General features: G+C 41.4%; 2 non-coding genes across 2 annotated transcripts; one reads left to right on the plus strand and one right to left on the minus strand.

Annotated features, from left to right (window-relative positions):
- Positions 1-834: 834 nt before the first annotated feature.
- trnal-caa (transfer RNA leucine (anticodon CAA)) lies at positions 835-947 on the minus strand. The gene is made up of 2 exons: positions 910-947; positions 835-880 (listed from the first exon to the last, which is right to left on the minus strand). It is a non-coding gene; the product is annotated as a tRNA-Leu (tRNA).
- Positions 948-1,104: 157 nt separating this feature from the next.
- On the plus strand, positions 1,105-1,177 carry trnar-ccu (transfer RNA arginine (anticodon CCU)). Its single transcript has one exon. It is a non-coding gene; the product is annotated as a tRNA-Arg (tRNA).
- Positions 1,178-13,786: the final 12,609 nt, after the last annotated feature.

Raw genomic sequence — 13,786 nt, forward strand, 5'->3', positions numbered from 1 at the left:
GAAAACGTTGGCAAGACATTAGGTCGTTTCAACATGAGTCCTCATCTTTGGAATCCCAGCTGTACTTTTTTCCTAATTACAAGCTTATCCAAGAGACCTGGAGCCTCAGTTATAAAGCACGCGTACGCAAAGATTTGTTCGTAAAGTGTGCGTCCCCAGAATCCACGGCAAAGTCCATATTTATTTAAACTGTCTTTGACGTGGAAAAGTGCCTAGCGCCACGTCATGGTCTGAGCAGGCGCACGCGCTTTTCCTTGTCCGATTGCTGTAGGTTTTTGGAATTATAAGCCATTTTTTGCTGCTCTAAAACGATTTAAACATCGACAGGCGCTCTTTTATATGTCAATGGCATTAATTGGGCATCGATTAAAATTCTGCAGCTGTTCAGCTGCGCTCAATTTCAAGCTCATTTACGTTTTCTAAATTTCACGCCTGAAAGTGAGGCGTACTCGTGTTTTCTATGGGTACATTCGTTTTATGAATCACACGTGCGCGCTTTTGAGAAATGATCGTAAGATCAAATTTAGGACGTTTTCTACGCAGCATTTTGTAAATGAGGCCCCACATTTCTAGTAGAGAGAGTCTGAAATTGGCACATTCAGATCCACCCATTGCTCAAGTGATGTTAATGAAAAAATGTATTCAGAGCGTGTTGTTTGAAATGAGATTTGTTCCTAGGAGAAAGTTTGAAATTGTCCCTTTCAGATATTCCAATTGATGACAGTGCTTACATTTAGTGCATCGCTTAATTGAAAACTTGTTGTAAAGGAGATTTGCACCAAGGCATCCAGAAGAAGAAACGATGATAGTTTTAATGCCTCGCCAAAAACCTTCTATCAGAAGTGGGATTTGAACCCACCCCTCCATTGGGAGACCAGAAACCTCACAAACTGTGAAGGTTCAAACATCCTTGAGTCTGGCGCCTTAGACCGCTTGGCCATTCTGACACGTCGGGTGCAGGCCAAAACAGATGAACTGTGTCCAAAGTCATGTCAGTTCTCTGTTCTCCCAACATTTAATGTAATCCATTGTAGCATGTCTGTGTTTGTTGATGGTCCAACAGAATACGGTCCAACAGAACACGGTCCACGATCGTGACCGCATGCCCCAGTGGCCTAATGGATAAGGCACTGGCCTCCTAAGCCAGGGATTGTGGGTTCGCGTCCCATCTGGGGTGCGCTTCAGCAGAGTGGCGCAGCGGAAGCGTGCTGGGCCTATAACCCAGAGGTCGATGGATCGAAACCATCCTCTGATAGGTGTCCTTTAGTTAAAAACCTGCTTGTAAAAAACCGCTCTGGGGAAACGTTGGCAAGACATTAGGTTGTTTCACCAAGAGTCCTCATCTTTGGAAAGCCAGCTGTACTTTTTAATAAATTAACACTTTCTCGTCTTCCCTTCATCTTCCCCTCTTCTCTTCTCTTGTCTCAGAGCCAACGTTATATGAAATGCTACATTCTACATGCACAAAGGCACAACGTTTCTGAAACTGACGTTCTCCCCAAACTGAATAGGTCTCATTCACTAAGAATGTATACGCACAAATTTGTGCGTAAGATGTGCGTATGGATGCTTTCACTAACAAATCATTAAATTTCATATTTGTTAAAGGGATAGTTCACCCAAAAATGAAAATTCTGTTATCATTTACTCACTCTCATGTTGTTACAAACCTGTATAAATGTATTTGTTCTGATGAACATAAAGGAAGCTATTTTGAGAAATGTTTGTTACCAAACCGTTCGTGGACCCCATTCACTTCCATAGTAGGATAAAAGAATACTATGGAAGTAAACGGGGTCCACGAACGGTGAACTATCCCTTTAACGCATCGAATACTTCTTTAATTTTTCTCTGGTCGGTAGACAACAACCCCCCCCCCAAATAAAAAATCCAAAGCAAAACGGAACTTTACAGATAATAAATATGATCATGGATTTCTTTTCGAGCTCTTTTTCTACTATGACAAATTGTCTGTGGACCTGCATGGCGGAAAACCCTTATATGGAGCTGGTTTAGGCGCATGTTATGCAAATTACCAACCTTGTGCATGCGGCCGCTCATGTAGAATACTCCAAATTCACTAACGTAAGAACAAGTATAAGAACAAACTCATGGGCTTATGCATGTGTTGTAAATTAGCGGAACGTTTTCATGAGAGTATAAATACGAAAAATGTACGCAATTATTAGTGAATAAAACCCAATGTTTCGAGTTTTTATCATCTGTGTCATATTGTTTGCACATGTGATATCAGGAGGCAAGGTAATGTGCACATGATGACGAGAGAGGTAACGAGCTGCATAATGTTACCCCTCGCACTTCTGAATCTTTTATCAAGATTGTTTAATCCTGTGCGAATTGACCATTAATATTATGAACCAGTGTTTCCCAACCAGGGGGTCGGGGCCCACGGGGGGTCCTCAGCAGATTTTCAAGGGGGCCTCAAGATGACTTAAAATTATTACAAATTGAACAAAGCATTACAGTTTTTCTTGATTGCTTTGATGCAGCCGTCAACTCAAACTCCACATTTTCAAAACAGTTAACACACAGAACTAAACATAATGACACATTATGATTGCAAAAGACTCTAATCATCCCAAAACATTTAAAATATGCAACAAAAGAAAATTTTTTTCCTTCAAACAACACAACTTACACACAAGTATATGAGCTCTTTCAGTCAATCATTACACAGTGGACAACAAAATACAAAATACTCGAATCAGGGCACCTTTGCCTCTCCATGTCGCCTATTGCCAATGCCATTTGTTGTCTTTCTATATAGGCTGTGTCAAATTTTGCCAAGAATTGGATCCAGAATAAGAAATGCTTTGATGCATTTTTATTGATTTCATGGCATTCATTTTTTTTAAAACCATGTCTGAAAAATGAAATACTGTAAATCAGTGTTCTTCAACCCTGGTCCTCGAGGACCCCCTACCAGAATTTTTTTAATGTCTCCTTAATTAACACACCTGATTTAACTCATAAGCTTGTTAGGGAGATATTCTGGAAGGAGGCTGATGAGTTTCAGGTGTTTTAAATAAGGAGACATCTAAAACTTTTTGGAAGGGGGTCCTTGAGGACCAGGGTTAAAGAACACTGCTGTAAACATTACAGAGAATACATCTAAACCAGTGTTTCCCAATTCTGGTCCTAGGGCACGCCCTCCCAGAAAGTTTTAGATGTCTCCTTATTTAAAACACCTGATTCGACTCATCAGCCTCCTTCCAAAATGGTAAACATGTGTCCCTAACAAGCTTTAGGAATTTAACTCAGCTTGTTAGGGACACATGCTTACCATTTTGGAAGGAGGCTGATGAGTTAAATCAGGTGTGTTAAATAAGGAGACATCTAAAACTTTCTGGGAGGGGGTGCCCGAGGACCAGGATTGGGAAACACTGATCTAAACCAAAATACAGTAAAATCTATTGGAGTACAAGACATAGCCACTATTGATACCCAGTCTCTTCTATCTTGACGATGGGCCACATGGCCTCATCTACATCACATTCAATACTACCTTTGCAATGCACCTAGGGAAAAATCTTCTTGCATGCTTTATCCAACCTTGACATTCCTCTGCATCTTTTTCTTGGGCGGCAGCAGTCATTGCATTCAGCAAGCGCATCTGCTCATAGGTATGGTGATCATAAACCTTCCACCTTCAAGCACTGAAGAACTCCTCTATGGGATTCAAAAGTGGTGAACATGCTGGGAGAAACAGAATTATCATACGAGGGTGTAGCCCAAACCACTCATTGACAAGGTGAGAGTGGTGGAACGCCTTAGACCTCCTCCATCCATGCTGTCAAACACAGAGGTGGCACCATTTTTTAAGGCCTGCAGACTGATTGCTATTTGAAGATTTGTGTGAAGAAGTGTCAAACAGATGCTAAAGTGATTTTATACTGATCTAGGTAGTTTCTAATAGTTAGGAATAGATGGTTTCTGTTTGGTTACCCTAGCTAAAACAATGGAGTTTGGACTGCTTGAATGACATCCGTGTTAAAGCTGTAGTCTACGATGTTGAAAATTGGCCGAGAAAGCCTGAGAAAACTCATTTTAAAAAACTCATCCCGCCCCTCTGTGCTACCTGATCCCTCCCACTGGGAAACGACATGAACAACATCACTCAGTCAAGCTGTGATCACCGGTAGTAAACATCGGAACAGAGATTTACAGAGCATTAAACACATAAAGCCTTGAAGGAATGAACACTTACAATTATGAATGATCGACATTATTTACTTTCACAACAACGTTTGGCATATGTTTCCCCTCATGAGCCTCGTTTACCCTGGTCAAAAGTGCAACCCAGCACACATTAATTGCACAATAATTATTAGTTAGTATTGCTAAGGTTTTGAGTAATTGTTATAGCAGCACACAGCGCATCTTGTTCAAATTCCGATCGGCTCGAACAGAAACCCGCAAGGCCTATTGAAATTCAAGCACTTTAATAAATATAATTACTTTGACCCGTGATACGCGATGCTAAACGGCTAACATTCCAATGCCGACCGGCAGCATGAGCATGTTGTCAGACTGAAGATATTTACGTAACACCTCACACCAAAAAAGTATAAATAAATGCGTATCTGCTCAACAAAAAGTCTGCCATGAGCATATTTTCAGACTGATATTAAGATATTTACGTAACACCGCACACCATAAAAGTATAAATAAATGCGTACCTGCTCAACAAAAAGTCAGCCGTGTCAACATCGGTTTTCAGTCCCATATCTCCCTGAAGCTTCCTCCAACGGTCAATGGCGGACCCTATATTAATTCGACTTTGAGTCCGGCGTTTGAGTCTCTGTTTATATCTTTGCTCTTTCTTCTACAGACTTTCTCTTTCTTCCAAGCAGGGGCCGCTTGCTGCAGTCTGTTTGTTTTTTCTCCATTTGTGAGCTGTTGCTACTTTGCTAGCTACCATAAACTGTCAGAAATTTCATGTCGCGGGCGGGGTGGAGACACGAGCGCAAGGTGGAGTTTCAAGTGGAGTGGGGATTGGATGAGAGCAGTCGACCAATGTAAGCTGTCCGGCCGGACAGCTTACATTGGTCAAGTTCTCTGCCGCTGTACACCCAAAAGAGTGAATGGATTTTTTTTCATTCTTTTTTCTCTTCATATTGTTAGGATTTTACTGTAGAACCATAACCAGCATCTAAACAAGGTTATTAATAATAAACAATCTTTGAAATCGTAGACCATAGTTTTAACTGATTTGCAAAAGAGTGGGGAAAATGTGTCATTCTAACAAAAAAGAGTTAACACATTTGCAAAGTGTCTTCTGCTCTGCTGAGATAATGAGGATAAAAGCTGAGTGGATCCTAATTTCTTTAACCAGGTCAAAGCAATCAAGAAAAACTGTGAAATAAGATAAACCAAGAAAAATATATGATGTTTCTTTTTTTGGCCATTTCAGTAGCGAATATACATCTGTCTAGTCATTCCAAGTTCTATTTAATTTTATGTTGAAAAAATTAAATGAGTGGGGGGCCTTCAAATATTGTTGTGGGCAACTCGGGGGCCCAAAAGTGAAAAAAGTTGGGAACCGCTGTTATAGACGTTCTGTTGTAAAATTACATTACACAATCTACCCCCATAAATCCAATCCGTCCGAATAGGGCTTTAATCTCCTTCTGTGCCTTTTGTGTCTTTGATCCATTCTTGCCAGTGGCAACACAGAGGTGGCATCTTTTATGGATGGATGAGGACTGATTGCTGATTGCAGAGTTGTGCAAATGAGTTTCCACAGGTGCATTAGATATTCATAATTATGCAAGTACTTTCCATCAACTGTGAATAGATGTTTTCCTTTTGTTCAACACAGTGAATTCAATAGAGTTTGGGGTCTTTCAATAAGATTTGTGGTAACATTTTTGACAAAGTGTTAAGACATTTGCAAGAGAAGACGACTTTTGTGCTAAGAGTGTGATGATAAAAAACAAGTGGATACTAGTTTCATTTAGTGTGTCTTAAGCATTGATGTTTATAGTCCTTGTATTTGTGTAGTTTAAAAATGTGTTTTTATATGTTATGAGTTGTGCTTTACTGTTTTATGTTCTGCAGAACAGGAACCTGCTGGAAACCAGTTTTTAAACCCATTTAAATTGTATCTTGGTGTTACTTTTTATTCTTTCCTGTATAATAAATGAAATGAAATCTGGGTATACACCAAAAGATATTCGGGCTAAATTTGAGGAGATCTTCCCCCTTACAACAATCCTAGGTAGAGTCCCGATTGTCTTTGTGTTTGCACCAATCTATCTTAACATATTTTCTTGTGGTGAACAGTGCGTTATGCTGGGTACACACCAGAAGATAATCTGGTTGGTTTGGGTCATTTCCCCCCCCCTTCTGACAATCCTAGCTATGTCCCGTTTATCTTGATGCTTCGACAGATTATCTTATCAGATTTTCCCTTGGTGTGAGGTGTGTTAAGAGTGTCCGAACCTGATCGGAAGAACGTCAGAGCCTCCCTGATCACGAATCGATCAGAAATCCTGATGTGTGGGGGAACCCTGAGGAAAAACACGTGCTTGTCTTGAGATTATCACGTGAAATGAAACAATGTCCAATTAGAAAGCGAGATGATGGAAGATGGAAACAGTCATGGGCTGCGTCCGAAACCGCATACTGTATAGTAGGTACTGAATAAGATGAAGTACCTACTTACATGCCGTTAAAACAGTAGGTACTGTATAGTATGAATCCTGGTAGTATAAATGAGATTTGGACGTACTACATCCCCCATGTTGCTACATCACGTGACATACGTCGTCATCACGTCATGTCATTCCAATGCGAAAACAGCGGCATGCCTCTTCTTCTTCGTTGGATAACTCCTCTCCAGGGGCATCATGGGATAGTGAAGTGACCATCGTATGCACACTGCAAAATCTAACCGGAAGTAGTAGGTCATCCAGGTACTTTTCGCATACTGTTTTTCGAATACTATGTATTCTGACATACTACTCGCCTCGCCTACTGCATTTCGCGTACTATATAGTATGAAGTAGGTGGTTTCGGACGCAGCAATGGCATAAGTGTGCCGCACAAGCCCTGAAAAGTGAAGCCAAAACATCTCGATCGCCCCCCAGGGACTGGTCCCAGTATAGGTCATAAACCCCCCCACACAGCAAAAGGACTCCGTGGTGGATCAGTCGCGGGGGTATCGCGGCTTCCGGAACAACCCGCGAAACGGACCCGTGTTGGCGTCCACTTGCGCGCAGTGACGGATCCGCAATGAAGGCGGATCGCGGACCCGCCGTGGCCTCGGGCTGCATACGCTCCGCATCCGTGGCGCAAATTCATTCATATATCCGCCGCGGACCCGCAACTGACTCATTTAAAGTCTGAAATAAGGACGGATCCGCAACGGATGCAGACCGGAGCTACTGACTCCGGAGCGGTTCCGTTACGAATCCGCTCCAAAGCTTATTGCTATCAGGACCGGGTCCGTTTTGGACCCGTTCATCTCACTTTCAAATTCAAAATCCCTTCTTACTGTAGGATAAAATAGGATAAACTAAACTAAAGGATAAAACCAAAACTATCACTAGACCTGGCCACTGCAGCAATATAGAACCTAAAATCTGCATTGTCTTGTATTTTTAACCTAACAATATTGTAAATAGGTATAACAGAAAAGTTTCACTAAAATATATCAATTTAATGTACAAAATAATTACTACTCAATGGAAATATAAAATTGCCATTTACATTTATGGACAGTTATAGCATATTCTGTTTTTGTTTAAAAATATTATTTTTGTGGTCAAAACCTAATTTAGTGCTTTATAGGCCCAGGTCAATGCAAACATAAAATACTTGATCTATTAGGCTACAACTTCAATGAAATGCTGCACTATGCACAGCTAAAACATCTGACAATGAATAACTGGAGAAAGACAAGTTGTTCAACAAAAATGTTTTTTATTATTTAATAATTTCTCCCATTACACGTCTCCTTGTTGCCCGATCTGTTGCCAGGTTGAACACAGCACCTGTAATCAAACAGACAGATATTGGTATGTAGCATCCAAAGTCATATGCTTATCATAATAACACCACCGAATGAAGTAAAAGTACAGTTTTTTCACTAGAAATGTACTTGAGTAAATGTATCCTTAAAAATCACTTTAAAAGTACTAGTTACCCAAAACTGTAAATGGAATTTGTTACACAGCTCTGGTTAAATCACCCTGTTAACAGCCGCTCAAAGTAACAGACGAGAAGATTGTCTTTACCAACCACACAGTCGCTTTGACTGACACCTGCCTTTAGTCACTGACTGACACCTGCATTCATTTAGTCACTGATTAGGTCACATCTTGCAGTGTGACCGTGAGTCTCCGAGTCAAACAATGAGTAAATTGCCAAAGATTAATTTTCATTATAAAGAAGATGGCAGATACACTACACCAAAATTGCCAACATGTAAACTTAATAATGCACAGCTAGGGCTAAACCATTATCCACGAGTGAACATGCTAAAGTTTTCCTAATATCAACGTCATTCCAATCATTAGTATGATTAAAAAACAATGTTTACTGGCACAATTATATCAATAAATCAATACTTTCTCAAAAGAGGGTTCAGCTGAACCGTGTCCCAGCAAGAAAATCTCGATTGACAGGTGTGCATCGTTTAACCGTTCAGTAAAGGCATGCGGACTAAAGGATCCGATATGGGTCCGTTCAGGATCCGCTGTTTGACAGTAGAATTTACCGCGCTGCCGGAGGCGGAGCTGATCCTCTGCGCTGCTCCAAAACGAATCTGACAGTCACGCGGGTTTGGCGACTTGAACGCGGATCTGCATAGGAGTCTCCTGCTGTGTGGGCCGCCTCCCCCAAGTTATTCAGTTAGACTTGAGACCAACTAAACAATTTAATTACACTTCAACTATCTTTTTTCCTAAGCTTGATACTGTCATTTACTGTAGTTTTATCACGCTGATGTAAATTCAAGTGTTTGTTTTTAAAATAAGTTTGTTTTTAGTTAGTTATTTAATGCTATAAAAATGGTGGTGTCACGTCATGATTGACAGCTGTGAAATGCGCATTTTGCGAGGACAGGGCCTTTTGCGAGGAAATACCCTTACAACCCATATGATCAAATAACGTCTTCTATCCACTCCACTATAGTACACAGATCTGGTAGCTGGATACAATTTGATAAAATATACTTTTTAAAATAATTTTCTCTGTCTGTGATGCTTAATCCGGGGCTGCGTTCAGCCCAGACAAAACGTTGCACAACGTTTATTAAACAGAAACGGTGATGCGTTAAACACCCTGTTGTGATGACGCAAGAGTTGCAACTACGGTAGCTGAGAGGCCATTCTTTGTGTTCTTTTTTAAATGTTTCTGAAGCTTGATGAAATCGTTATAAATGTTTGTTTAATACTGTAAAATACTCTCAATGTTACAGTCACTGACCTTGCCGTCCAGATTTGTGATGGCCCGTCATGATGCGGTCACACATTAGTTATTGGTAACACACACACACACACACACACACACACATACACACCCGCATTCATTCACCTTATAGTTCATAAAACAGACTCCAGTTATTATTTGGTTGAACTATGTTTATTTAATATAAGTTTCAGCAGCAATTTGGAGTGCACACAAATTTGTTTGCTGTACTATATATTTGTGTTAATATAGTTTTCTTTGAGTTTAAGTTACCGTGTCGTGGATGGCTGGAGTCGTGGAGGTTTCTCTCATGCTCCGATGTGAGGTCCGTTCACATTAAGGTCCGACGGGCTGCTGCAACCGCACTTTAGTTCCGCCTGCCAATACCAACTCCTGATGATTTGCGGGGAGATATAAAGAATTAAGATTGTAAATAATTAATTTTGCTAATTTAACTGGCCATTGTGGTGTTGTAGCTTGTGTTGTGTTTCCCCCCTCTGTGTTAAACATGGACTAGTCCACTTGTATAAATTGTGCCCTTTTGTGTCATTTGTTAGGTCAGTTCAGTTTGTTTGAACCGTTTGCCACTGTACGTTAGTATTAACGACGGCAGTGGGGCCTCTGGCCTTAGTCAAACGAGTTCTGTTTCTAAAATCATCAACTATATGTAATACACTTATTTCCCAATAGCTAGCTGGTACATCCTAATAAATAAATAAATTAATGAATAAACTAAAACCTTTTTTTCTTCAACATTCCAAAACATGGTAAATGTCATTAATACTCTTTAGTAATATGCTGAAACTTTGCATTGGTTGTCGATTGAGTCTTAATTGCCAAATATGGTCGGTTTGCAATTTTTGGCCTTTTCCCCTGGCCTTAAAAATAGTATGTCATACAGAACCGCTTGCCACTGTACGTTAGTATTAACGACGGCAGTGGGGTCTCTGGCCTTAGTCAAACGAGTTCTGTTTCTGTTTCTAAAATCATCAACTATATGTAATACACTTAACCAGCAATAGTTAGCCTGCCCGGAACCGAGCTGACTAAAACCACATTACTGTGTGACACTTGCTTTTTATGTGAACGGCCCCTACGCTAATAAGATTTTGTTTCTCTCTCCCTGTCTCGTCCTCAATCCCGAGGACAATAAGACAAACAGATCCAGATCCAGTTCCGGTACATGTGAAAGTCGGCACACCTCTGATCTTCTGGCTGTTCTTCAACGTGATGTCCAGCTGATGCCTGACCAAAGACCACCGGCAGAACCCGCTTAATCTCCGCTTAATCTTCTTCCGTTTCAATGTGTATATATATATATCTCCCAAGGGTTTTTCCCTCCTAGGACTTTTTTTTACTTCCCCGGCTAAAATTCCGGGGTTTTTTTCTCCTAGGGGGTTTTTCAACCCGGGGAGGCAGCCTTTTTGGGCTTAACTTCTATACGTTACATTAGTAATACGTTTGCTTATAATGTTGATTTATAGCCGCAGCAAATTTAGCTGCTTGTGCTATCGTGTATTATGTAATGCTATCTGTCGATTTTCTGTGCTTTTCACTACATCTATTATGTAAAGCTGTTTTGAAACAATTACCAAATTGTGAAAAGCGCTATATAAATAAAATTGAATTGAATTGAATTGTTTGCACATGGTCTAGTTGTGTTAGTTTTTGTTCTGTTGACCTCTTTAATAGGCCTAGTTATTTAATTTGCTTACTTTAGGTAATTTGTTTATTTATTTTTTCTTCATTTTTTGAACTTTATTAAAACTATACTTTGGAAACTATTTTTTTGGCTTGCCCTATCTTTATTGACTGCTCGGTCCCTCACAAGTGGTGGCAGCGGTGGGATGAGCTAGAAGGGCATAGTTTCCTAAAAGTGTTTTTTTTTGTCCTTCCCTCCTGATTTTTTTTGTCTGAGCCATGAATCGGGGAGGACGGAAAGGAGGTTTAAAGGATGTTCCCACAGCACAATCTGAGAGAGTTCTACAAGAGCAGGCAGAGGCAGGAGGAGAACAGGATATCAGAGATGTGAATATGGAGCTTGAGGGTAGAGAGCCAACTCTTGCTGTCCTGACTGGCTTATTTAGAGCCCATATGGCAAAAATGGATGCTCTGGAAAATCAGAGAAGTGATGAGTATGCTCAGCAGGATCGTCGGTTTAAAGCTCTTCAACATCAGTTTAGTCTGTTGCAGCTGGAGGTGCAGGCACGCACAACTCCAATCCCTATTCCCATGCTGTCTGCCAGGGATACTTTGGATGGATCAGAGGATGAGGAAGGGGCTGCTGCACGGCCACTGTCTCCATCTGCTGCCATTCCGAAGGACATGTCTGATGCTTATAATCCAGGTCAGTGTCAATTCAAGGAGCCTAAGCTAGAGAAGTTATCTGACTCTGATGATATTGAGCATTTTCTAATCACCTTTGAGAGGATTGCAGCAGCTTGCCGGTGGACAAAGAAGGACTGGGCCTTCCGGTTAATTCCCCTCCTGACGGGTAAGGCCAGGGCTGCTTATGTTTATATGGACATGCATGACTCCCTTGACTATGAGGAACTTAAGTCTGCTATATTGAGAAAATATGATGTCAATCGAGAAACTTACAGGCAAAGATTTCGTTCTCTTGATGTTCAACCCCTTGAGAGTCCCAAAGAATTATATGTACGCTTAAAAGAACTGTATGGAAAGTGGGTGCAGCCTAAAACTAAGTCTGTTGAGGAAGTTGGAGAAATTATAATTCTAGAACAATACCTAAGAATGCTGTCTCCTGAGCTCCAGGTCTGGGTCTGGGAACATGATCCAAAGTCTGCATTGCAAGCAGCGACACTGACAGATGTGGTGTCCTATGTGGTGCAGATGCCAGAGCGTTTGGAAAAGATGACTGCCCTCGCTCAGTCTCATCTGGCTGAAGCTCGGACTCGCCAGAAAACCTGGTATGATCAATCTGCCCGTGAGCGAAGCTTTGAACCTGGTCAATTCAATTCAATTCAATTCAATTTTATTTATATAGCGCTTTTCACAAAAGTCAATTGTTTCAAAGCAGCTTTACATAAATAGAAGCAGTGAAAAGCACAGAAAAACGACAGATAGCACAACAAAATACATGATAGCATGAGCAGTTAAATTTGCTGCGGCTATGACTCAATATTATAAGTGCACGTATTACTAAAGCAACGTATAGAAGAGGAAGCTAGGTAAAGCCCAAAAAGGCTGCCTCCCCGGGGTGAAAAACCCCCTAGGAGAAAAAAAAAAACCCCGGGCTTTTATCCGAGGAAAAATAAGTCCTAGGAGGGAAAAACCCTTGGGAGAACGGACAAGGAGATTTAGCGGAGATTAAGCGGTTCTGCCGGTGATCGTTGGTCAGGCATCAGCTGGGCATAACGTTGAAGGACGGCCAGTAGATCAGAGGTGTGCCGACTTTCACATCTACCGGGACTGGGTCTGTTTGTCTCGTTGTCCTCGGGTCGAGGACGAGACAGGGAGAGAAAAACAAAATCGTATTAGCGTAGCGGCCGTTCATATGTATTGAAGTGTCACACAGTGATGTGGTTTAACTCAGCTTAGTTCCAGACAGACTAACTATTGCGGCATAATTATATTATCCACAGTTGAGGATTTAGCAAATTGGGGGCCCAATGCGAGGGTATATATGGTAAATAAGGGTCACCTTCCGATCTTTAAGAGAAAATGAAACCTGACGACCCGTTTGACTAAGGCCTAAATCCCCACTGTCGTCGTTAATGCAGGTTCAGTGGCAAACGGGTCTATATTGTATACCATTTACAGGACCAGGAGAAAACGCCAAAAACATCGCAACCCGACCATACATGCTAACCCGTTTGACTAAGGCCGGAAGCCCCACTGTCGTCGTTAATGCAGGTTCAGTGGCAAACGGGTCTGTATGGCATACTATTCACAAGACACACGAAAGCGCGAAAAACGCAACCCGACCATACATACCAACCCGTTTGACTAAGGCTGGAGGCCCCACTGTCGTCGTTAATGCAGGTTCAGTGGCAAACGGGTCTGTATGGCATACTATTCATAAGACTTACGATAGCGCCAAAATCGCAACCCGACCATACGTGCCAACCCGTTTGACTAAGGCTGGAGGCCCCACTGTCGTCGTTAATGCAGGTTCAGTGGCAAACGGGTATGTATGGCATACTATTCACAAGACACACGAAAGCGCGAAAAACACAAACCAACCATACATACCAACCCGTTTGACTAAGGCTGGAGGCCCCACTGTCGTCGTTAATGCAGGTTCAGTGGCAAACGGGTCTGTATGGCATACTATTCACAAGACACACGAAAGCACCAAAATCGCAACCCAACCATACGTGCCAAACCG

This window comes from Paramisgurnus dabryanus, chromosome 6 (assembly GCF_030506205.2).
Source record: "Paramisgurnus dabryanus chromosome 6, PD_genome_1.1, whole genome shotgun sequence".
NCBI lineage: Eukaryota > Metazoa > Chordata > Actinopteri > Cypriniformes > Cobitidae > Paramisgurnus > Paramisgurnus dabryanus.